Below are 22935 nucleotides of genomic sequence, written 5' to 3'. Positions count from 1 at the left end.
GGGCGTGCTTGAGCTGTAATGGTGTAGTATTGTTTGCCTGTACTTCGCTCAGTGTTTTGATGCAATACGGGCGATCTGCACTCCTGGATATGTTTCTTAGAAAACTTAAACGCACTGGTTGGTGAACAAAGACGTCATTGTACAGGAAAGAAAATGTGAAGAATTGATCCATTTCCTGTTATTTGCACGGTTGAAAGTGCGTTTCCTGTTAGCAACCCAGAAGGTGTAGAACTAATGGCGACGCGACCCTTTTCCTTGACAGGGTACGCAAATGGATTTCGCGATTGTGGAAAAAATGTGACGACCTATATACGACTGATCGCAACTCGTGAGTATAAATTATTTCGAGAGATAGTGTTTAGGTTTTCTCTTGCTCCTCAGCCAACAAGAGATTGGCCTGCATAGTAACGATTACGTAAACGTCGACTGATTAAGAAACACCGCCACAAATATAAGGTCCGATCTTTACAGAGTTCGTGGGCGCTATTAACAGTTTGGGTATAGGACTATTTTTTTTGAATGCATATGCATATTTGTGCAACACTTTTATGGACTCGGTTTGCAAGATATTTGCCAGCAAGTGGCGAATGACAAAACGACAAAAAAAATCTTTCGCATTCGAGTTGGCCTAACTACTTGCATATGCTGAGAAACTTGCTGCAAATAAAAAGCTGTCTTCATAACCCATTTTGTAAATAATGAATAACTGCAGATTTAAATTTAATAACATATATACGCACAGAAGTATTCGTATTGAATATATATGGCGAACAAGTGGGGGAAAAAAAGTTGTGCACCTGTTAACATGTTCAACTTGGAGGGAGGGGAACAGATTGGCGGAATACAGCTTGTACTAAAGTATTTTGTCACGGTTAATAGAGTGGGCCCAATGCGACCAGAACAAATACAAGTGCTTTCCTTAAAGAGGGTGCCGATAATAGCGGATGAGCTGCTGGTTCAAACTAAAAGAGGGTGCAGGTAATGTGTTTGTCTCTGTTCCTTTGTAACTTCCTCCTCCCTTCCATATAATTTACTGTACCTCTTTGTCATCTGCAAACTTGAAATATACAACTCTCTATTCCTTCATCAGTCATTAATATATATGGTGAAAAGCTGGGGCTCCAGTGCAGTTCTCTGGGCAACACCGCTTGTCACATCCCACCAATCAGAGAATGAACCCTTTATCCCTACTCTGACTCCTACCTCCCAACCAATTACTGACCTATGTCTCAAGACTACCCCCAATTCTGTGTACTTTCATTTCTTTTTTTTTATTCGTTCACGGGATGTGGCCGTCGCTGGCAAGGCCGGCATTTATTGCCCATCCCTAAGAGGGCAATTAAGAATCAACCACATTGCTGTGGGTCTGGAGTCACATATAGGCCAGACCGGGTAAGGACGGCAGGTTTCCTTCCCTAAAGGACATTAGTGAACCAGATGGGTTTTTACGACAATCCGGTAGTTTCATGGCTATCATTACTGATACTAGTATTTTAATTCCAGATTTTTATTTAATTAATTGAATTTTAAATTCGCCAGCCGCCGTGGCGGGATTTGAACTCGTGACTCTGGATTTTTTTTTTAGTCCAGGCCTCTGGATTACTAGCCCAGTAACATAACCACTACGTTACCGTACCCTGCTGATAGTCTTGTGTGGAACCTTATCAGATGCCTTCTGGAAGTCCACATGGACAACATCCATAGAGACACTATGCTAGTGACCTCTTCAAAAAATTCAACGAGATTAGCTGCATATGACCTAAACTTCACATCCATGCTGACTCTCTTTGATCTGCGGGTATTGTCCATATGCTCAGTCACTCTGTCTTTGATAGTTCCCAGTAACCTCCCCACAATGTTAAACTGATGGGTCTGTAGTCACCTGGTTTTCCCCTCCCTCCCATTCTTAAATAATGGAGTGCCACTTGCAATTTTCCAACCAGTGGCACAATTCTTGAATCTAGAGAGAAACATAGAAAATAGAAGCAGGAGTAGGCCATTTGGCCCTTCAAGTCTGCTCCGCCATTCAATATGATCATGGCTGATCCTCTATCTCAATACCATATTCCCGCTCTCTACCCATACCCCTTGATGTCTTTTGTGTCTACAAATCTATCTAGCTCCTTAAATATATTCAGTGACTTGGCCTCCACAGCCTTCTGTGGTAGAGAATTCCACAGGTTCACCACCCTCTGAGTGAAGAAATTTCTCCTCATCTCAGTCCTAAATGTCCTCCCTCGTATCCTGAGACTGTGACCCCTCGTTCTGGACCCCCCAGCCAGGGGAAACATCCTCCCTGCATCCAGTCTGTCTAGCCCTGTCAGAATTTTATATGTTTCAATGAGATCCCCTCTCATTCTTCTAAACTCGAGTGAATACAGGCCGAGTCGATCCAATCTCTCCTCATATGACAGTCCTGCCATCCCAGGAATCAGTCTGGTGAACCTTCGCTGCACTCCCTCTATGGCAAGTATATCCTTTCTTAGATAAGGAGACCAAAACTGCACACAATACTCCAGGTGTGGCCTCACCAGGGCCCTGGTATAACTGCAGTAAGATATTCTTGCTTCTGTACTCAAATCCTCTTTCAATGAAGGCCAACATACCATTTGCCTTCCAAACTGCTTGCTGCACCTGCGTGTTTGCTTTCAGTGACTGGTGTACAAGGACACCCAGGTCCCTTTGTACATCAACATTTCCCAAACTATCACCATTTAAATAATACTCTGCCTTTCTGTTTTTCCTTCCGAAGTGGATAACTTCACATTTATCCACATTATACTGCTTTTGCCATGTATTTGCCCACTCACTCAACTTGTCTAAATCGCCTTGAAGCCTCTTTGCATCCTTCTCACAACTCATGATCCCACCTAGTTTTGTCAGCAAACTTGAAATATTACATTTGGTTCCCTCATCCATATCATTGATATATATTGTGACTAGCTGGGGCCCAAGCACTGATCCCTGCAGTACCCCACTAGTCACTGCCTGCCACCCTGAAAAAGACCCATTTATTCCTACTCTCTGTTTCCTGTCTGTTAACCAATTTTCCATCCATGCCAGTATATTACCCCCAATCCCATGTGCTTTAATTTTGCACACTAACCTCTTATGTGGGACTTTATCAAAAGCCTTCTGAAAATCCAAATAAACCACATCCACTGGTTTGCCCTTATCTATTCTACCAGTTACATCCTCAAAAAAACTCTGGTATGTTTGTCAAACATGATTTCCCTTTCATAAATCCATGTTGACTTTGTCTAATCCCGTTATCACATCTAGACTCTAGCATTTTCCCTACTACTGATGTTAGGCTAACTAGTCTGTAATTCCCTGTTTGCTCTTTCCCTCCTTTTTTAAATAGTGGGGTTACATTTGCCACCCTCCAATCTGCAGGAACTGTTCCATAATCTATTGAATTTTGGAAGATGGCAACTAATGCATCCACTATTTCCATGGCTACCTCTTTTTGTACTCTGGGATGCAGATTATCAGGCCCTGGGGATTTATCGGCTTTCAGTCCCATTAATTTCTCCAGCATTTTTTTCTACTAATACTAATTTCCTATAATTCCTCCTTCTCACTAGTCCCTTGGTTCCCTCGCATTTCTGGGAAGTTATTCGTGTCCTCTTCCGTGAAGACAGAGCCAAAGTATTTGTCTAATTGCTCTGCCATTTCCTTGTTCCCTATTATAAATTCTCCCGTTTCTGACTGTAAGGGAACTACATTTGTCTTCACTAATCTCTTACTTTTTACATACTTGTAGAAGCTTTTACAGTCCACTTTTATGTTCCTTGCAAGTTTACTCTCATACTCTATTTTTCCCCTCTTAATCAATCTCTTGGTCCTTTTTTGCTGAATTCTAAACTGCTCCCAATCCTCAAGTTTGCTACTTTTTCTGCAACTTTATATGACTCCTCTTTGGATCTAATACTATCCTTAATTTCTTTTGTTAGCCATGGTTGTGCCACTTTTTCTTTTGTGTTTTTGCGCCATTTAGGAATGTATAATTGTTGCAATTCATGCATTCGTTCCTTAAATGTTAGCCATTGCCTATCCACCGTCATGCTTCCCAATCTATCATAGCCAACTCACTCCTCATACCTTCGTGGTTTCCTTTGTTTAGATTTAGGACCCTAGTTTTGGATTGGACTACTTCACTTTCCATCTTAAATGAAGAATTCTATCATGTTATGATCACTCTTCCCTAAAGGACCCCGCACAACAAGATTATTAATTAACCCCTTCTGATTGCACAATAGCCAATCTGTGATAGCCTGTTTCCTGGTTGGCTCCTCAACGTACTGGTCTAAAAAAACCATCTCGTACACACTCCAGAAATTCATCCCCCACACTATTATTGCTAATTTGGTTTGGCCAGTCTATATGTAGATTAAAGTCACCCATGATTACTGTAGTACCCTTGTTACATGCATCTCTAACTTCCCGTTTGATGCTGTCCCCCACATTACCACGACTGTTTGGAGGCCTATAGACAACTCCCACCAGTGTTTTCTGCCCCCTGGTGCTTCTTAACTCCACCCAGATTGATTCTACATCTTTATTTTCTGAGCCAGTATCCTTTCTCACTATTGCATGGAAAATTATGACTAACTCATCTGCAATTTCCTCATCTATTTTGTTTAATACCCTGAGGTAGAAACCATGAATATTTGTCTATCTTAAATACCATTATTTTCTCCATTACCATTTTTTTAAGTCTTCTACTTACTTTTAGCTTCCCATTTTCCCACATATTTAAATTTATTTTTTTCTACATTCCCATAGAGGGGGTTAAATCTGAAGGAGTACTGTCTTATGCAGATTATATATCGATTACAAAACTAGGTGTTTAGGTGTCATTTATGAACTGTCCAGTGTTTGTTCTCATTGGATTGTATTATCTCTAACTGATTGATATCGACATATCTAATGAAAGCGATATATATAGTTTATTGAAACTTTTCTATTGTAATTAATACCATTAATAAAATATTTACTAACATGTTCTTTACTGGATTATAATTACTATAAGTATATTTACGATAGAATTCTGACATAGGCTCGAGTTGTCATAAGGATTTTGTTAAAGCATAATGGTGGACGTTACTTCATAGCAGTGAACCATTCACTGTGTATGAATTCACATGATAGATGGGCTGAGCACAGCCATTTGCCTAATCCATCCAGAAAGAAACTAAAGTACCTTCATCATAACATCAACTGTTTCTTAAATGAATCTAGGGTTTTTGCCTTCACTACCCTACCTTGAAGTCCATTCCATTTGTCGATCACTCTTTTTGTGAAGTTTTTGTTTATATTAGTCTTAAATTTCCATTTCACTAGTTTTCTGCCATTTGTCCCACTGTCCAGGTTTAATTACAGATCGACCCTTTCTGTATTATATTATATCTTATCTTATAGAGGAGCTATTATGCTACCGGGTATAAACTGTAGGCCACCAAATAGCAGGAATGAGATAGAGGAGAACATTTGCAGGCAAATTACAGAAACATGCAAGAACTGGATGACAAGGAGCATACAGAGTATGATAAGGCAAAAAAAGGGAAGCTTATGTCAAACACCAAGAGCTCAATACTGCAGAAAGCCTAGAGGAGTATAGAAAGTGCAGGGGTGAAATTAAAAAGGAAATTAGGAAAGCAAAGAGAGGGCATGAAAAAATACTGGCAAGTAAAATTAAGGAAAACCCAAAAATGTTTTACAAATACATTAAGAGCAAGAGGATAACTAAGGAAAGAGTAGGGCCTATTAGAGACAAAAAAGGTAACTTAAATGTGGAAGTGGACGATGTGGGTATGGTTCTTAATGAATACTTTGCGTCTGTCTTCAAAAAAGAGGTTGGACGATGCAGAGATTGTAGTTAAGGAGGAGTGTGAAATATTGGGTGGGATATGCATAGTGAGAGAGGAAGTATTAAGGAGTTTAGCATATTTGAAAGTAGATAAATCACCAGGCCCTGCTGAAATGTATCCCAGGCCAATCCGTGCCTTTCTAAATGACGATTTATACTGTCCCTCAGAATTGATTCCAATAATTTGCCCACCACCAATGTTAGACTGACTGGTTTATAATTACTAGGTTTATCCTTTTCTCCCTTTTCAAACAATGGTACAACGTTAGCAGTCCTCCTGTCCTCCAACACCATGCCTGTAGCCAGGGAGGATTGGAAAATGATAATCAGAGCCTCCACTATTTGCTCCCTTGCTTCTCTTAACAGCCTGGGCTACATTTCACCTGGACCTGGCGATTTATCTACTTTCAAATATGCTAAGCCCCTTAATACTTCCTCTCTCACTATGCATATCCCAGCCAATATTTCACACTCCTCCTTAACTACAATCTCTGCATCGTCCCCCTCTTTTTTGAAGACAGACGCAAAGTATTCATTAAGAACCATACCCACATCGTCCACTTCCACATATAAGTTACCTTTCTTGTCTCTAATAGGCCCTACTCTTTCCTTAGTTATCCTCTTGCTCTTAATGTATTTGTAAAACATTTTAGGGTTTTCCTTAATTTTACTTGCCAGTATTTTTTCATGCCTTCTCTTTGCTTTCCTAATTTCCTTTTTAATTTCACCCCTGCACTTTCTATACTCCTCTAGGCTTTCTGCAGTATTGAGCTCTTGGTGTTTGACATAAGCTTCCCTTTTTTTGCCTTATCATACTCTGTATGCTCCTTGTCATCCAGTTCTTGCATCTTTCTGTAATTTGCCTGCAAATGTTCTCCTCTATCTCATTCCTGCTATTTGGTGGCCTATAGTATATACCCGGTAGCATAATAGCTCCTCTATAAGATAAGATATAATATAATACAGAAAGGGTCGATCTGTAATTAAACCTGGACAGTGGGACAAATGGCAGAAATCTAGTGAAATGGAAATTTAAGACTAATATAAACAAAAACTTCACAAAAAGAGTGATCGACAAATGGAATGGACTCCAAGGTATGGTAGTGAAGGCAAAAACCCTAGATTCATTTAAGAAACAGTTGATGTTGTGATGAAGGTACTTTAGTTTCTTTCTGGATGGATTAGGCAAATGGCTGTGCTCATCCCATCTATCATGTGAATTCATACACACTGCTATGAAGTAACGTCCACCATTATGCTTTAACAAAATCCTCATGACAACACGAGCCTATGTCAGAATTCTATCAGTAAATATACTTACAGTAATTATAATCCAGTAAAGAACGTGTTAGTAAATATTTTATTAATGGTATTAATTACAATAGAAAAGTTTCAATAAACTATATATATCGCTTTCATTAGATATGTCGATATCAATCAGTTAGAGATAACACAATCCAATGAGAACAAACACTGGACAGTTCATAAATGACACCTAAACACCTAGTTTTGTAATCGATATATAATCTGCATAAGACAGTACTCCTTCAGATTTAACCCCCTCTATGGGAATGTAGAAAAAAATAAATTTAAATATGTGGGAAAATGGGAAGCTAAAAGTAAGTAGAAGACTTAAAAAAATGGTAATGGAGAAAATAATGGTAGGAAAAACAGTGAGCAATGGGAGGCCTTCAAGGAGGAGTTTGTTTGGGTACAGAGTAGACACATCCCGACGAGGGGGAAAGGAAGGGCATCCAAAGTCACAGCTCCATGAATGACTAAAGATATTGACATTAAAATGAAACTGAAAAAGGAGACATGATGAATGTAAGATTCATAATACAGTAGAGAACCAGGCTGAATACAGAAAGTGCAGAGGAGATCTAAAAAAGGGAATAAGAGGGGCAAAGAGAGAGAATGAAAATAGATTAGCGGCTAACATAAAAGTGAACCAAAAAACCTTTTTAAAAACATATAAATAGTAAAAGGGTAGTCAAAGGAAGCGTGGGACCAATTAGGGACAAAAAAGGAGAGCTGCTTGTGGAGGCAGAGGGCAAGGCTGAGTTCTTAAATGAATACTTTGCATCTGTCTTCACTAGAGAAGTGGATGCTGCTATTGTAGAAGTAAAGGAGGAGGTAGTAGCGATATTGGATAGGATAAAAATAGATAAAGAGGAGGTACTTAAAATATTGATAGTACTCAAAGTAGAAAAGTCACCTGCTCCAGATGGGATGCATCCTAGTAAGGGTCGAATTGCGGAGGCTCTGGCCACCATCTTCCAATCCCCCTTAGATATGGGGATGGTGCCGGAGGACTGGAGGATTGCAAATGTTACACCCCTGTTCAGAAAAGGGGAGAGGGCTGAACCTGGCAATAACAGGCCAGTCACCTTAACGTCGGTGGTGGAGTGTTGTGGGAAAATCACCACTCGGAGTCAGACTTAAAGACTCAACATGCAGTTTATTGGACAAAGCTTTGGGAGAAGCGCTTGACACTCCGCAGTGTACGCAGTCACATTGTCAACTTTAAAATGGCCGTCGCGCTTCTTTTATACTTTACAAGTACAGACATTCAGCAGCTATTACATTATTAGCCTTTGGTTAGTAACACGTTAGCCAGTTAGGCCCCGACAGCAACAATTGACCTCCAATCACATTAAAACAACTGTTATCAACTTAAGACAGTCTGGTCTTTGTCCTGTATCAGTTTGTTATGTTAAGTCAGCGTTTTTAATGCCTTTTCACAGAGTCCATTTTGTTTAGCAGAGTCCATTTTGTTTAGCAATACACGAATTTTGTTAATCATCATGTGTTATGTTTAAGCTTTTAATTATGGTTAGTCTGGTCCGTGCAAGGCGCATTTTAGCGTGGTCTCGGGGCAGTGACCGCAGCCACGCACACACTAGTCACCTAAGGTCATCTTTGCCTTTAACCCAACAGCTTAAATTTTACCTCAACAGTCCCCCCTTTTGGTCATGATTATGGCTTAATAATCATTTAGACCAATAATAATAGAGTCCATGCAACATTGGTCCGGCACTTAATACACAGCCTTTTCGGGTATTTATCTTCCGTGATGTTCCGTGCGTATGCCTGACCTGTAACTCACAGGTTACAGATAGTCCTCTCCCTCGTTGCCGCCGTCTTGGCGTCTTCGGGTGTCCCCATTAGATGTTCTTTGTCAGTGACCACGCTGGCCCCCGGCATAATCCGAGCCATCATGACTATACAGCAGACATTAAAACATCCGATAACCAAGCAACAAGCAATTATTATTATGACGAGAATAATTAGTCCGTGCATTAAATAAGACCCCCAGGATCCCCCCAATAACCATTCGAGCCAGCTATTCCCCTTCTTGGGGCCTTGTCTAAATCCATCGAGCTGTTCTCTTATGTCGTCAATGGCTTGGATGATGTTGTAGGATTCATCTGTAACATGTGTTATACATACGTCTCCTATTATGGTGCATACTCCTCCCTGCTGGGCTAATATATAATCTACGGCATAGCGGGTTTGCTGCGAGTATAAACTTAATTCAGCCAGTTCTCGATTAATGGCACTCAGTCCCTTTGCTGTGCTGTTTCCCAAAATGGTTAGTCCACAGATCAAATAGTTTCTATTCTTTGCGCTAATTACTCCTGTTGATCCCCCCCCTCCCCCAGAGACAGGGCTCCAAGAAACCCGTAGCCGAGCGAAGGTCCCAGTGTGACCAGGTCCCTCCAGTTGGCACAGAACTCCTGGCTGATGGCCCGTGTTACTATCTTTCTGAGGGCATGGAACCGTGAGTGGTCCTATTGGCCCTACTGCAAAGAGGATCGGGAGGGTTGGCGTTGCCGTCGTGAAGGTGCCGTCAAGGAGGAACACAAATCCCTTCTTGGCTCAGTAACATTTATCATCCTGGTTATTGGCCTGTACGAACTGTATATACCGCCAATTGCTCGGTTCACTTGACTTTCCACCCGATCCTACCAATTGGTAAGTATCAAACGGGTATGTCCGTGTGGCTGAGCTGACATGAGTCCCATTACACTGACCACAAATGAATTGCCTCCCCACGGTCACGTTCCGGCATCTTTGCTCGTTACAGGTGCAAACAAACTGGCCCCCGTCTACTTGACAGTGCTGACGGGCACACTGCGTCTGCACACAGGAAGCATTCTCGGGGACCAAGGCATATGCACACCCCCATCCTTGTCCCGAGAAGCAAAGCGGGTAGCTTGTGTCGTCTGAGCATACCCTCCCTTTCACTCCCTGGACCCCCCTGCACACAGGATCTGTGGAGTTTATTAGTTCCACGCATCTCCCCTGTATACTCCTCCTATATTGGCCTGTACGTCCCTCACAGGGTGCGTCTGAAGTACCTACTGTATATAAGTCATGGGGGGTCCACCCAGGGGTGGCCACGAACAGGGCCTCTACGGATCGGGCTAACGGGTAACACACGGTTCGATTTCCGTGTAGATGTACATGGGTCTTGAAAAATAAGTTATCTTTCAATCCCGTTAATTTTACAACCGCGACCACATAGAGTGACACAATTATATACATATGGTTAGACATGTTTGTTATGTTCTGCTTATTACTCTATATTAACAACGTCCCAAAGGCTATACCGCCAACCCGAACGCTTTAGTTAGTCTTGCTTGTAGTTATCACCTGTTGTAAAATAAAAGTACATTTGTTCAATGTTTATTCATTGGTTTCTTTGTATAATTTCAATTGCGTCCAATGTTTCCATACACCCTTCTCTCTTATGTCCAGACAGGCACAGGTGTCTCCACTGATTATGACCTCATATGGGCCATTCCATTTTGGTGCAAACCCCGGTTTTTCAGGTAATGTTTTTACCATGACGCGACGTCCCGCCGTTGAGACGTTAGGGAGCGTTTCAAGCTCTCTCTGTGCGTCTCTTTCTTCCTGATTGTCTCTTACTAATTTACGCATCCCTTTTAGCTGGGCGCTTAGTTCCAAAACATACCGTTTAATTTTGTCTTTTAGTGGGCCTACATCGGCCCCACCTGTTATGATGTTTTCTGGTAATTGCATCGCCCTTCCTGTCATTAGCTCATAAGGGGTCAATCCGGTTGTCCGGTTTGTCGTGGCTCTTAACTTCATTAATATAATAGGTAATACTTCTGTCCACGTTTTCCCTGACGTTTGCATGGCCTTGGCCAGGGTATTCTTAAGGGTTCGGTTCATGCGTTCTACCATTCCAGAACTCTGCGGATGGTAAGGGATGTGGAATTTTTGTTTTATTCCCATCAGCTGGCACACTGTTTTTACCACCTTTCCGGTGAAGTGTGTCCCTTGATCCGAATCAATTTGTATGGGTATTCCCCATCTAGGGATTACCTCTTCCGCCAATATTCTAGCCACTGTGGTAGCAGTACAATTTCTGGTAGGGAATGCTTCTACCCACCTGGTAAACTGGTCCATGATAACCAAACAATAGGTTTTACCGTGGGATTGTGGTAGTGGCCCTGTGAAATCTATTTGTAGATGTTCCCAGGGTCCCTTTGGTCGGGGCTGGTGTCCCATCTTAATTTTTATGGGTCGACCAGGGTTGTGTTGCGCGCATGTCACACAGTGGTGACAATGTCGGGCTATGTCCCTCCCCATTCCTTTCCACCACCATTCCTTTCCTATACTAGTTGCCATGGCCTCTCTTTCCGCATGTTAGAGTCCATGGTGTAGTTCCAAGAGGGTGTTTTGTATGCATTCCGGCGCCATTACCTTGTCATTACGTCTCCAAAGGTTATCAGTCCCTCTGCTTGCTCCCTGTGCTTCCCACCTACCCTTTTCCTCTTCCGAGGTATCCTCATGTAGGTCCCGAATATTTATTTCGTCTTCTGTCTGGCCCGTTACTGCTATTGGCAGCTCGCCAACTGCCTCCTGCTCTAACGCTAGCTGCGCTGCTCTGTCTGCAGTTTGATTCCCTTTGTATTTTAACCAGTCGGGGCTCCCCCTTCCTGGTTCTTTCTGATGTGCTTTGACTTTTATTACTGCTGCTTCTCGGGGTTTTTCGCTGGCTTTTAGCAATGCCTCGATTCTTTGTTGGTGTTTAATAGGGGTTCCCCCCGTTGTTAAAAACCCCCTCCTACCCCATGCTGTCATATAATCATGTACTACTCCGAACGCGTACCTACTATCGGTATATATATTTACCGCCTTTCCTTCAGACAATTCCAGTGCCTCTGTGAGTGCCACTAGTTCCGCCACCTGTGAGGACAAGCCCCCGTCAATTCTTCCCGCCCTTACCGTTTCCAATCTATCATTTACTACCGCCCACCCTGTCCGGGGTGATCCTTCCATGTATTTACGTGAGCCATCTACAAAAAGGGTCTCTTCAGCCGTTGCTAAAGGTACATCCTTTATCTTACCCTCTTCTGTATTCATATCTACATCTCCACAGTTATGTGGTTCGCCTGTTTCCAAAATTCCTTCTGCTGGGTTATCTCCTGTATCTCTTACTATTATAACTGATTTACTGGGAGGTAGGAGGACGGCTTCCCATTTGGCCCTTCTCATGTTCGAGACGGACCTTAATTTCCCTGTATTTAGCATTTCCACCAAGGTATGTTTGGTGTGGAGGATTATATTTCCTGTCATTACTATCGGTTCGCTAACCTTTACTGCCCATGCGGCGCAATCTAAGGCAGCTATACACCTTGGCAGTCCGGTTACTACCGGCCCTTCTGCTGTCGAATAGTAACCTATGGGTCTCCGTTTATCGCCATGATCTTGCGTTACTACTGCAGAGTAGAACCCCCCTTCATTGTTACAGTGTATATGGAAATCTTTATTGGAATCTGGTAGCCCCAGTCCGGGGGCTGTTACCAGTTCTGCTTTTAACTTATTATAGGCCTCGTCTTGTTCAGGTCCCCATTCTATGGAGTTTAGAGCTGGCTTTCCCCCTTTAACTAGCCTCTGTATAGGCTCTGCCAATTTTGCGAATTCTGGGATAAAGCTTCGGCTATAATTAAACAGTCCCAGTACCTTCCTGACTCCTCTTACGGTGACTGGCTGCAGCATTTGTTGCACTGCCTTCTTTCGATCTGTGGGCATTTCTTTAAGCCCTTGTGAGATTAAGTGTCCTAGGTACAGGACTTGTGCTTTCCCGATTTCTGCCTTTTTGGGGCTCACCTTTAACCCTGCGGCTTTCAGTTCATTCAACACTGGATATAGTGCTCCCTGATGTCCCGGTTTGGATTCTGAGGCTATTAATATATCACCCTCGTATTGTAGAATCGTGCTACCCTTTTCTAGTTCTACCCTTTTCAGAATGTCACTCATTACTCGATGGAAGATAGCGGGGCTATTGTGGAATCCCTGCGGTAGGCGGGTCCAAGTATATTGTTTGTCTCCCACTGTAAATGCGAATTTTTCCTGGAACAAGGGTAGGGACCAGAATCCATTGGCTATATCTAATACGGTAAAGATTTTATGCTTCGGCGACAATCCATTCAGGATTGTCGAGGGGCTTGCTACAATGGGGTGCAATTTGGGCGTGACTTTATTGAGGGCAGTGTAGTCTATTGTGAGCCTATAACTTCCGTCGGGTTTGCTCACTGGCCAGGTAGGGCAGTTAGTGGTACTCGTAGTTTCCCTCAGGATTCCTTTCTCCACTAACCCTTTAACTATTTCTACTACCGTTGCCTTTGCTTCCGGTTTTATCGGGTACTGTCGGTGGGGCTTATGTTCCGGTCCGGGCACCTTTATCGGGTCAGTTTTGGTTGGCCGGTGCCTAATTTTGTTTCGGCCCATATTCCGGGGACGGAGGCACAGATGGCCCCAAACCCTTCTGTTTCTAGTCGCCAATGGTCTCGAGGTGACTCGTGAGTCTTCCCATTCCGGTTTTCTGGCCGTCCCGTTTTGGCCAGATTAGCTCTCCCTTCCCGCAGTCGATCAAAATTTCGTACTCTTTCATTAAATCATTCCCCATTATCGTACCTTCGTTATTTTTACATACATAGAATCTCATAGGTATATACAAATTATTTATTTCTACTAACGTTGTCTCGCTCAGGTAGGCGGATGTTTTGTTCCCTCCTATCCCTGTTAGATAAATCATCCTACTTGTAGTGGGTAAGGGAAGGTCGGTGACAGATATGGATGCTCCTCTGTCCACCAGCATCTCACATTGCCTGCCCCCTACCAGTGCAGACACATAGATCCTTCCCTCCTTCTTACCCTTATTAATGGGGGCTGCCGGCCGTCAGTCTTGCTGACCTTGGAGGTTCCTTGGTCCCTCCGGTTCTGTTGTGGACACGGGTCGGGGCGGGGGTCTCCCATGTTTGTCCCAACATATTGCTTCCGTGTGTCCATCTTTGTTACAATAAATACAATGTCTCCTGTTTCCAAATCTATTTCCCTTCTTCGGGACCCGGCATTCCCTTACAACGTGCTCTGGTTGGCCACAATTGTAACAGATCGGGTTGGGCCTGGTTCCGCTCCTGCTACTGTAGGCGGCTACTCTCTCCTGCTTTATCTTTGTCTGAGATTTCTCCTCTCTCCCTCCTTGTACGCCGCTAGCCCATTCTACCAGTTCGTCATAATCCTGGGACAGGATCACTCCCATTTTTAAGATGGTTTGGTGGGCGCTAGAGAGCCCATCCTTGAAAGCCTGGATGAAGGCTCGATCCCCACGGCCTAGGTTTTCTTGCCCTGAACATTCCTTGTATATTTGGAACAAGCGTTCCCCATATTCAGAGGCCCCTTCCCCCCTCTGTTGTTTGGTCGTTGTGATTTTACTCCAATTGGTAGGAGCATTCCCCAAAACCCTCTGTACTTCTGTTTTAAACAAGACGAAGGGTGCCTGTTGGGCGTCCAATTCTGCCGTTAGAGCTACCGCATGCGTCCAGTGCCCCCCATTATAGTCTACTGCGGCGAGGGCGGCGGTCCCTCCGGCCACCTGCCTCCATTTGTCCGCTGGACATGCGGCCCTGACTAAATTGGTGTATATCCCTTAAGTGCAGTTGGTGTCCTACCCAGGCCGTATCTAGTTCTGCCCAAAATTTTGTATTCGTGCTTCTGGGTTGTAGTTTACCCAGGGAGGCCATTATCTGTTGCCTCTCGCCCGGGGTGACTGGTTTGTAATGTGCTGTTGGCCGCGCGTTCGTTCCCCCTCGTGTTGTTGGCGCCAAGTTATGTTCTGGCGTTATCTCTTCTTCTGGAGGGGCTGTCGCTTCCTCGTAAGGGGGCAAAGGGACATTTTCCCCTTCCCATTGAGTCCCTTCTAATAATTGATTCCTTTTTTCTAATTCCCTTACCCTAGATTCTAATGCCCTAATTTTATCCTTGTCTTCGCTCCACTTTCTAGTGGAAGCGCCTACTTGTCCTATTAGTCCAGCTAATTGGTGGACTAGTAATACCCCTGCCTTTTTTGTTCTGTCTTTCTTTTCCCCATCCACCCACTTTCTCTGTTGTTCTAAGGTCTGAGAAACGATGATGCTGCCAGTATAGAGAGTGGTACATATACAGAGAGGCCAGACACCCCTACAAACACACCAAACGTCCCTGGACGGAAGAGCTGGGGAAAGGGAAAGTGGAAATCCAAGAAATGCAAATATTCCTTTAAATGTGTCAATAGTCTTAAGGTTTGTGTCTGGAAGAATACACCAGTGGCTGACGTAACTAGAAGCATACAGCACAGAAGGAGGCCATTCGGTCCATCGTACCTTTGACTGCTCTTGGAGAGAGCTATCCCCAGCTCTTTCCCTATACCCCTGCAAATTTTTCCATTTCAAGTATAGATCCAATTACCTTTTGGAAGTTACTATTGAATCTGCTTCCACCACCTTTTCAGGCAGTGCATTCCAGATCATAACTCGTTGCTTAAAAAAATTCTCATCTCCCCTCTGTTTCTTTTGCCAATTAGCTTAAATCCGTGTCCCCTGGTTAGTGACCCTCCTGCCAGTGGAAACAGTTTCTCCTTATTTACTCTATCAAAACCGTTCATGATTTTGAACCCCTCTTGAATCTTGCTTTAATCTTCTCTACTCTAAGGAGAAAATTCCCAGCTTCTCCAATCTCTCCAAATAACTGAAGTCCTTCATCCCTAGCACCATTCTAGTAAATCTCTTCTGCACCCTCTCTAAGGCCTTGACATATTTCCTAGAGTGTGATGCCCAGAATTAAACACACTGTTCCAGCTGAGGCCTAACCAGTGTTCTATAAAAGTTTAGCAAAACTTCCTTGTTTTTGTACTCTTATGTCCATAATAATAAAGCCCGGGACCCCATATGCCTTTTTAATAGTCTTCTCAACTTGTCCTGCCACCTTCAAAGATTAATGTATGTCAACCCCCAGGTGTCTCTGTTCCTGCAGTAGATGTAGAGATATTTCCACCTGTGGGAGAGTCGAAAAGCAGGGGCCATAAATACAAGATACTCACTAATAAATCCAATAAGGCATTCAGGGGTGGAAGCTGCAACATTTTCTAGCAGGCATTGGGGGAAATTGGAAGATAGAGAGTTCCACCTGGATGGCCATATGGACCACCTGTACTAGCTACAGGGACATTAATGATGCCATCTACCTGGCCTCTTGGGAGCAGTGTTTGATATTCTGGTGTTTTGTGATGCTCTAAACTAACTTTTGTACGAGAAAACCTACCGCATGGTAGGTTGGTACATAAGGTTAAATCTCACGGGATCCAAGGTGAGGTAGCCAATTGGATACAAAATTGGATTGACGACAGAAGACAGAGGGTGGTTGTAGAGGGTTGTTTTTCAAACTGGAGGCCTGTGACCAGCGGTGTGCCTCAGGGATTGGTGCTGGGTCCGCTGCTATTTGTTATTTATATTAATGATTTGGATGAGAATTTAGGAGGCATGGTTAGTAAGTTTGCAGATGACACCAAGATTGGTGGCATTGTGGACAGTGAAGAAGGTTATCTAGGATTGCAACGGGATCTTGATAAATTGGGCCAGTGGGCCGATGAATGGCAGATGGAGTTTAATTTAGATAAATGTGAGGTGATGCATTTTGGTAGATCGAATCGGACCAGGACCTACTCCGTTAATGGTAGGGCGTTGGGGAGAGTTACAGAACAAAGAGATCTGGGAGTACAGGTTCATAGCTCCTTGAAAGTGGAGTCACAGGTGGATAGGTTGGTGAAGAAGGCATTCAGCATGCTTGGTTTCATTGGTCAGAACATTGAATACAGGAGTTGGGATATCTTGTTGAAGCTGTACAAGACATTAGTAAGGCCACACTTGGAATACTGTGTACAGTTCTGGTCACCCTATTATAGAAAGGTTATTATTAAACTAGAAAGAGTGCAGAAAAGATTTACTAGGATGCTGCCGGGACTTGATGGTTTGACTTATAGGGAGAGGTTGGATAGACTGAGACTTTTTTCCCTGGAGAGTAGGAGGTTAAGGGGTGATCTTATAGAAGTCTATAAAATAATGAGGGGCATAGATAAGGTAGATAGTCAAAATCTTTTCCCAAAGGTAGGGGAGTCTATAACGAGGGGGCATAGATTTAAGGTGAGAGGGGAGAGATACAAAAGGGTCCAGAGGGGCAATTTTTTCACTCAAAGGGTGGTGAGTGTCTGGAACGAGCTGCCAGAGGCAGTAGTAGAGGCGGGTACAATTTTGTCTTTTAAAAAGCATTTGGACAGTTACATGGGTAAGATGGGTATAGAGGGATATGGGCCAAGTGCAGGCAATTGGGACTAGCTTAGTGGTATAAACTGGGCGACATGGACATGTTGGGCCGAAGGCCTTGTTTCCATGTTGTAAACTTCTATGATTCTATGATTCTGAACATCCCAGCCATCCTTTTGCATCTGCTTAATCAACGAGTGTCTGTCTGTCATATATTTATCAATAAGGGAACCCGCAGGTCCCCACTTAGTTTCCCCACTTGTCATCTTTACTTGCTCCCGGCCACTCACCGGATAACTCAACTTAACTCCCGGCCACTCACCGGATAACTCAACTTAACTCCCGGCCACTCACCGGATAACTCAACTTAACTCCCGGCCACTCACCGGATAACTCAACTTAACTCCCGGCCACTCACCGGATAACTCAACTTAACTCCCGGCCACTCACCGGATAACTCAACTTAACTCCCGGCCACTCACCGGATAACTCAACTTAACTCCCGGCCACTCACCGGATAACTCAACTTAACTCCCGGCCACTCACCGGATAACTCAACTTAACTCCCGGCCACTCACCGGATAACTCAACTTAACTCCTGGCCACTCACCGGATAACTCAACTTAACTCCCGGCCACTCACCGGATAACTCAACTTAACTCCCGGCCACTCACCGGATAACTCAACTTAACTTAACTTACTCCTGGCCACGACTACCGACTCAGCAACGTGTTTTCCCCACCGCATCAACTTATACTCTACTTATACTCACGGCCACGATTACCGTTTTGGTAACGTGTTTCCTCCACCGGAGTCCGGCTCTTGGTCGGGGTGATCAGCTCCTTAACGCATTCTTACCGCACCGCTTAAAACTTCGGACATTAAAACTTCAGACAGTACACATCGTGAATTCTTATGCTCTAATTATCTCTGCGTTTGTTCGCCACTACAGAGTTTGATGCCGGATGGTCCTGACTACTTGTGCTTCACGATCCTAAGTGCCCTTGTGCCTCTACGCCCACTTCATGGTCCTGACCTTCGCGTGGGGGATCTCCCCTCTTAACAACCGGTCTAAGGCTGCGCGTTTGAGACAGGCACTTCCTTGTCCTTAGTCGATCAGCACAAGCAATCAGTTCCTGTTTCTGTCCCATAGCTTCCCCTAACTTTCCCCTGTTTTTAACTGCATTGTTGGTTCAGTCTGACTTCCACAGTTCAATAATCTCTACTCCAGCTCGCCGATCGAGGCCAACCGATCAACTCACCAGCAGTGAGATCCTGCCGACTACGCCAATTTGTTGTGGGAAAATCACCGCTCGGAGTCAGACTTAAAGATTCAACATGCAGTTTATTGGACAAAGCTTTGGGAGAAGCGCTTGACACTCCGCAGTGTACGCAGTCACCTTCTCAACTTTAAAATGGTCGTCACGCTTCTTTTATACTTTACAAGTACAGACATTCAGCAGCTATTACATTATTAGCCTTTGGTTAGTAACACGTTAGCCAATTAGGCCCCGACAGCAACAATTGACCTCCAATCACATTAAAACAACTGTTATCAACTTAAGACAGTCTGGTCTTTGTCTGTCCTGTATCAGTTCGTTGTGTTAAGTCAGCATTTTTAATGTCTTTTCAGAGTCCATTTTGTTTAGCAGTGTCCATTTTGTTTAGCAATACACTAATTTTGTTAATCATCATGTGTTATGTTTAAGCTTTTAATTATGGTTAGTCTGGTCCGCGCAAGGCGCATTTCAGCGTGGTCTCGGGGCAGTGACCGCAGTCACGGACACACTAGTCACCTAAGGTCATCTTTGCCTTTAACCCAACAGCTTAAATTTTACCTCAACAGGAGAAACTTTGAGACAATAATCCGGGACAAAATAAATTGTCACTTGGAAAAGTATGGGCAACTAAATGAAAGTTTAGTATGGATTTGTTAAAGGAAAATAGTGTTTGACTATCTTGATTGAGTTCTTTGATGAAGTAATGGAGAAGGTTGATGAGGATAGTGCAGTTGATGTGTATATGGACTTTCAAAAGGCATAAGAAATAGGAGCAGGAGTAGGCCACATGGCCCCTCGAACCTGCTCCACCGTTCAATCAGATCATGGCTGATCTTTGACCTCAACTCTGCTTTCCTGCCCCATCCCCATGTAACTTAATTCCCCTAGAGTCCAGAAATCTGTCTATCTCAGCCTTGAATATATTCAATGACTCAGCATCCACAGCCCTCTGGGGTAGAGAATTCCAAAGATTCACAACCATCTGAGTGAAAAAATTCTTCCTCATCTCAGTCTTAAATGGCCGACCCCATATCCTGCGACTATGCTCCCTAGTTCTAGACTCTCCAGCCTTGGGAAACAGCCTCTCAGCACCTACCCTGTCAAGCCCCCCCAGCACAAAGCAGCCCGCTTGGCACCCCATCCACCACCCTAAACATTCACTGCCTCCACCACCGGCGCACATTGGCTGCAGTGTGTACCATCCACAGGATGCACTGCAGCAACTCGCCAAGGCTTCTTCAACAGCACCTCCCAAACCCACGACCTCTACCACCTAGAAGGACAAGGGCAGCAGGCACATGGGAACAACACCACCTGCACGTTCCCCTCCAAATCTCATACCATCCCGACTTGGAAATATATTGCCGTTCCTTCATCGTCGCTGGGTCAAAATCCTGGAACTCCCTACCTAACAGTACTGTGGGAGAACCTTCACCACATGGACTGCAGCGGTTCAAAAAGGCGGCTCACCACCACCTTCTCAAGGGCAATTAGGGATGGGCAATAAATGCTGACCTTGCCAGCGACACCCACATCCCATGAACGAATAAAAAAAAAATGAGATCCCCTCTCATTCTTCTAAACTCCAGAGAGTATATACAACTTGTCTTCATAGGTCAACCCTCGCATCCCAGGAATTAATCTAGTGAACCTTTGCTGCACTGCCTCGAAGGTAAGTAAATCCTTCCTTAGATAAGGAGTCCAAAACTGTACACAGTACTCCAGGTGAGGTCTCACCAAAGCCCTGTACAATTGTAGTAAGACTTCCTTAGTTTTGTACTCCAACCCCCTTGCAATAAAGGCCAACATTCCATTTGCTTTCCTAATTGCTTGCTGTACCTGGATGCTAACTTTTTGTATTTCTTGTACAAGGACACCCAAGTCTCTCTGCGCACCAACATTTAATAGTTTCTCACCATTTAAAAAATATTATGTTTTTCTATTCTTCCCACCAAAGTGAATAACCTCTCATTATACTCCATCTGCCACCTTCTTGTCCACTCACTTAACCTATCTATAACTCTGTGCAGACTCTTTGTGTTCTCCTCACAGCTTACTTTTCTACCTAGCTTTGTATCATCAGCAAATTTGGATTCAATGCACTCGATCCTTTCATTTAAGCCATTAATGTAGATTGTAAGTAGTTGAGGCCCAAGCACCGATCCTTGCGGCACCCCACTAGTTGCAGCCTGCCAGCCTGAAAATGACCCATTTATCCCTACTCTTTGTTAACCAATCCTCTATCCATGCTAATATGTTACCCCCTCATGAGCCCTTATCTTGTGTAACAACCTTTTATGTGGCACCTTACTGAATGCCTTTTGAAAATCCAAATTTTCAGTATCCACTGGTTCCCCTTTATCTACCCTGCTAGTTACATCCTCAAAAAACTCTTAATAGATTTGTCAAACAAGATTTCCCTTTCATAAAACCATGTTATCTCTGCCTAATCATATTATGATTTTCTAAGTGCCCTGATACCACTTCCTTAACAATGGATTCCAGCATTTTCCCGAGGAGTGATGTCAGGCTAACTGGCCTGTAGTTAGTTCCCTGTTTTCTCTCTCCCTCCTTGAATAGCGGGGCCATATTTGCTACCTTCCTATCCGCTGGGACTGTTCTAGAATCTAGGGAATTTTGGGAGATCATAACCAATGCATCCACAATGTCTGCAGCCACCTCTTTTAGAACCCTCGGATGTAGGCCATCAGGCCCAGGGAATTTATCAGCTTTTAGTCCCATTAGTTTCTCAAGTACTTTTTCTCTACTGATATTATTTACTTTAAGTTCCTCACTCTCATTAGACGCTTGGTTCCCCACTATTTCTAGTATGTTTTTTGAGCCTTCTACTGTGAAATCAGATACAAAATATTTGTTTAATGCATCTGTCATTTCCTGATTTCCCCATTATAATTTCTCCTGTCTCAGCCTCTAAAAGACCAACGTTTACTTATGCTACTCTCTTCCTTTTTACCTTTTTTTTTTATTCGTTCACGGGATGTGGGCGTCGCTGGCAAGGCCGGCATTTATTGCCCATCCCTAATTGCCCTCGAGAAGGTGGTGGTGAGCCGCCTTCTTGAACCGCTGCAGTCCGTGTGGTGAAGGTTCTCCCACAGTGCTGTTAGGAAGGGAGTTCCAGGATTTTGACCCAGCGACAATGAAGGAACGGCGATATATTTCCAAGTCGGGATGGTGTGTGACTTGGAGGGGAACGTGCAGGTGGTGTTGTTCCCATGTGCCTGCTGCCCTTCTTCTTGGTGGTAGAGGTCGCGAGTTTGGGAGGTGCTGTCGAAGAAGCCTTGGCGAGTTGCTGCAGTGCATCCTGTGGATGGTGCACACTGCAGCCACAGTGCGCCGGTGGTGAAGGGAGTGAATGTTTAGGGTGGTGGATGGGGTGCCAATCAAGCGGGCTGCTTTATCTTGGATGGTGTCGAGCTTCTTGAGTGTTGTTGGAGCTGCACTCATCCAGGCAAGTGCAGAGTATTCCATCACACTCCTGACTTGTGCCTTGTAGATGATGGAAAGGCTTTGGGGAGTCAGGAGGTGAGTCACTCGCCGCAGAATACCCAGCCTCTGACCTGCTCTCGTAGCCACGGTATTTATATGGCTGGTCCAGTTAAGTTTCTGGTCAATGGTGACCCCCAGGATGTTGATGGTGGGGGATTCGGCGATGGTAATGCCGTTGAATGTCAAGGGCAGAAGCTCTTAGAAGCTTGTGGAAGCTCTTACAATCTGTTTTTATATTTCTTGCTCGTTTATTCTATTTTCTCTCATCAATATTTTGGTCATCCTTTGCTGGTTTTTAAAACTCTCCCAATCCTCAGGCTTACTACTCTTCTTGGCAACATTATAGGCCTCTTCTTTTAATCTAATACTATCCTTAACTTCTTTAGTTAGCCATGGGTGGATCACTTTTCCCGTGGAGTTTATATTTCTCAATGGAATGTATTTTTGTTGAGAATATTGAAATATTTCTTTAAATGTTTACCATTGCTTTTCAACCGTCATACCTTTTAATTTGGTTTCCGAATCTACCTTAGCCAACTCGTCCCTCATACCTATGTAATTGGCTTTATTTAAGTTTCTGACTTAAGTATGTCACTCTCAAACTCAATGTGAAATTCTATCATATTTTGATCACACTTCCCCAGAGGATCTCTTACTGTGA

General features: G+C 43.8%; 1 protein-coding gene across 1 annotated transcript in view; it reads left to right on the top strand.

The window, feature by feature from the left end:
- The first annotated feature begins 217 nt into the window (after window positions 1–217).
- The window catches only part of LOC137334579 (meiosis-specific coiled-coil domain-containing protein MEIOC-like), a 75245-nt gene continuing 52527 nt past the window's right edge, over window positions 218–22935 (top strand). Inside the window, exon 1 of the mRNA XM_067999362.1 lies at window positions 218–328. The gene's annotated coding sequence lies outside the window, so the exon portion shown is untranslated. The remainder of the gene's footprint in view (window positions 329–22935) is intronic.

Source organism: Heptranchias perlo, chromosome 2 (assembly GCF_035084215.1).
Source record: "Heptranchias perlo isolate sHepPer1 chromosome 2, sHepPer1.hap1, whole genome shotgun sequence".
Lineage (NCBI taxonomy): Eukaryota > Metazoa > Chordata > Chondrichthyes > Hexanchiformes > Hexanchidae > Heptranchias > Heptranchias perlo.
The sequence above is the reverse complement of the archived record's forward strand: the minus strand, read 5'-3'. Positions and strand labels throughout refer to the sequence as shown.